Raw genomic sequence first — 3605 nt, 5'->3', positions numbered from 1 at the left:
AGAGCTGGATCGGAAGAGGAGCAGCCAGACTACAACCAGGGTTCATGTGGGATGTCAGCGCCTCAGACAGGGCTTAGTCCACTATGTCACAGCACCTGCCCCTAATTAATTTATTTCTTAAAGATTTATTTATTTGACAAACATAGATACAAAGAGCGGGGGGAGAAAGAGAGAGATACCTTCCATCTGCTGGTGTACTCTCCAAATGCCTGCAACAGCCAAGGCTAGGGTATGCCATATGGGTGGTAGGGAGCCAAATACTTGTTCTACCAGCCCTGCCTCCTAAGGCCTGGTCTAACAGGGAGCTGAAGACGGGGGTGGGAGGTGGATACTGAACCCAGGTGCCCAGAGACGGAATGCAGTGTCTCAGCCACCAAGGCAAATGCCCCTGCTGTGTTTAGTCACCAGCCCAGTGAGGGTGTCTCATTGTGGATTTTGATCTGCATGTTTCTAGCGAGAAGTGATGTTGGACATCCTTTCACGTGCTTCTGGGCCATGTGTATGTTTTCTTTGAAGAAATGTCTATTCAATTCATTTCTCCGTTTTTCCAGTGGCTGGTTTGCATGTTGGATTGCTGAGGTTAGGGCTCCTTCATATATTCTGGATATAAATCCTTTTCTGATACATGGCTTACAGGTATTTTCTCTTATTCCATCAGTTGTCAGTTGTCTCTTCACTCTCTTGCTAGTATTCCTTGATGGATAAAGAGTTTTTTATTTTGACGAAATCCAAATTTTTAATTTTGTTAATTTTCAATTTTGTTGCCTGTGTTTTCAGTATCATCTAGGTAATCATTGCCTAAATCCAATACCATGAAGCTCCATTCTATGTTTTCTTCTAGGCGTGTCAGCCCTTAGCTCTTAGGTTTAGATCTCTGATCCATTTTGAATCATTTTTGTGTATGTTGTAACCTAAAATCTAACTTCATTCTTTTGCACGTGGATATTCAAGTTTCCTAGCACCTTTTCAAAAGGAACCACAAAAGACTACTAATAACCAAAGTAGAATGAGACAGAAAAGCCAAGTTGGAGACCCCACATTTCTTGGTTTCAAATTATATTACTAGGGGCCGACATTGTGGCACAGTGTGTTAACGCCCTGGCCTGAAACACCGGCATCCCATATGGGCGCTGGTTCAAGACCCGGCTGTCCACTTCTGATCCAGCTCTCTGCTGTGGCCTGGGAAAGCAGCAGAAGATGGCCCAAGTCCTTGGGCCCCTCTACCCACGTGGGAGACCTGGAAGAAACTCCTGGCTCCTGGCTTCAGATCTGCACCGCTCCAGCCGTTGTGGCCAACTAGGGAGTGAACCATTGGATGGAAGACACCTCTCTCTCTCTCTTTGCCTCTCCTCTCTCTGTGTAACTCTTTCAAATAAATAAATAAAATATTAAAAAAAAGAAAAAATAAAACACAACTACTTTTTAAAATAAAATTATATTACTGCATTAGAAGTAATCAAACAGTATAGTACTGGCATTAACAACAGATCCGTAGACCAACAGAACGTACGAGAGAAGCCAGCTTTCTGTGAGGATTTAACAGGATAAAGCACATTAACTGTAGCAGTGTAATCCTAACAGCTCAACACCTGAAAAGTTAGTGCTCAGTGAACTGTAAGTGACGATTAGGGGAATAAAAGAAAGCCAACATTAACCCGCACCCTCCGCCATGGCTCCCATGGTGACCCACGCGGCCTATCTGCACATGCCCCCCGAGGCAGTCTGGTCTCAGTTGGAAGGGTTTCCCAGCTGCTGAGTGCCGCGGGCGGGCCAGGGCAGCAGCGTCTGAGCCCTCGGTCAGCCTGCCTGGTGGTCCCTGCCCAGCTTTCATTTCATCACAATCTCTGCCCCTGACCTGCTCTGTGGCCCCCTCCCTTGCTGCCGCCTCCTGTGCCTCTCTCAGGACTCCTAGTGTCTCCTCCGCTCAGGTTCTTACCTTCTAGCTGGCTGGTGACTGAGTGCCACCACCGGACCACCTTGACAGCACCTCAAAGCCAAACTGGATTTCGTGGAGTTCTCCTGGGACTCCAGCCCACCCTCAGCTGGCCCCAGGATTGGCCTTGGAGAGCTCCAGGGGCTACCAGATGAGCAGATTGTGTGGGCAGGCTCAGATGTCGCTGGGCCTCAGGTCTGGCTTCCCCCTGCCCGGGAGAGGTTGCCCTCCCAGCCAGGAGGAGACCCCAAGAACCATGGCCCAGCTGCCTCAGACACATCTGGAGAAATCAAAATCCCACTCCTTTCGTTATGTGATCTGCCTTCTCCTCCTCGCCCTTGTCTTGACCTCCTTGGGCTGTACCTTCCTGGCACCGAGAAGCCAGAATCTGGAAGACATTCTGGCCAGGGCCAGTCTGGCTGCTAAAGAAATGAACCACCTGGAAGTCATGAACGTATCAAGGTTGGTGTACCCACAGCCAAACCTGCTACTGTTTTCTAAGGAGGATGTCCTTGTCCAGACACCTTGGTTAGCTCCAATTGTGTGGGAAGAGACTTTCAACATTGAGATACTCAATGAGCACTTCTGGCTCCAGAATGTCACCGTTGGGTTGGTCTCGTTTGCCGTGAAGAAGTACGTGGTCTTCCTGAAGCCGTTCCTGGAGACAGCAGAGGCCCACTTCATGGTGGGACACAGGGTGAAATACTACATCTTTACCGATCAGCCCGATCGCGTCCCGCCCATCCGGCTCAGAGCCGGGAGGCAGATGGCCATCCTGGAGGTCCCGACCCCCGCCAGCCGCCGGGAGGTTTCCGGACCCCGCATGGAAATACTCAGCCATTTCTCTTCTCTGCACTTCTTCAAGGAGGTGGATTACCTGGTGTGCGCACACGTGGACGTGACCTTCCAGGAGCACGTGGGCATGGAGATCCTCTCCGCCTTGTTCGGCACCATCCACCCTGTCTTCTTTGGGCGCCATCGGGACACCTTTGCCTACGAACGCTGGCCCCAGTCGCAAGCCCACGTTCCGCTCGGCGAGGGGGACTTCTATTACACAGAGGCTTTATTTGGGGGTTCAGTGCTGGAAGTTCACAAGCTCGCCACAGCCTGTCACGAGGCCATGGCGAGGGACAAAGCCCGCCACGTTGAGGCTGTGTGGCGTGAGGAGAGCTACTTGAACAAGTACCTGCTTTACCACAAACCCACCAAGGTCCTCTCCCCTGAGTACATGTGGGACAAGAGGCTGATGGACTTGCCGGCCATCTTCCAGAACGTGAGATTTCAGGACAAGTGGGTGCTCCAAAGAATCACCAAGCAACCCAGAACGCGTGACGGAAGCGTCCAGGGAAGCGGGGAGAAGTCCAGTGGACAGGTAGCTTGAGAACCCGCCCACACGCAGTCTGCGTGTGCAAAATGGCTGCGGTCTAGCACGCACCCCACCCCACCCCTCTCCCAGCTTAGTAAGCCGTAGCGTCCCCTCCAACCCGTGAACACACAAGTGTGTGTACTCCTCTGGACAGGCCTGATTCCTGGGCTCGGGCACGAGTTCCAGAAGTTGCCACCTGGAGTCTCCCCACCCGGAGCTTCCCCGGCAGCCCTTCAGGCTGGGTGAGGCTGGCGGTCTCGTCCTGTGAGCCTGTGATAGCCCATAGTTCCCAGGGCCCCTCCAGGT

The 3605-nt window shown here is 51.8% G+C and overlaps 1 pseudogene; it reads left to right on the top strand.

The window, feature by feature from the left end:
- The first annotated feature begins 2336 nt into the window (after positions 1-2336).
- Positions 2337-3265, top strand: LOC149120846 (histo-blood group ABO system transferase 1 pseudogene; annotated as a pseudogene).
- The last annotated feature ends 340 nt before the right edge of the window (positions 3266-3605 follow it).

The sequence above is a fragment of the Oryctolagus cuniculus genome, chromosome 18 (genome assembly GCF_051225735.1).
Source record: "Oryctolagus cuniculus isolate XC-2025 breed Fujian yellow rabbit chromosome 18, ASM5122573v1, whole genome shotgun sequence".
NCBI classification, from domain to species: domain Eukaryota; kingdom Metazoa; phylum Chordata; class Mammalia; order Lagomorpha; family Leporidae; genus Oryctolagus; species Oryctolagus cuniculus.
Note: the sequence above shows the minus strand (reverse complement) of the source record. Positions and strands in the feature narration are given on the sequence as shown.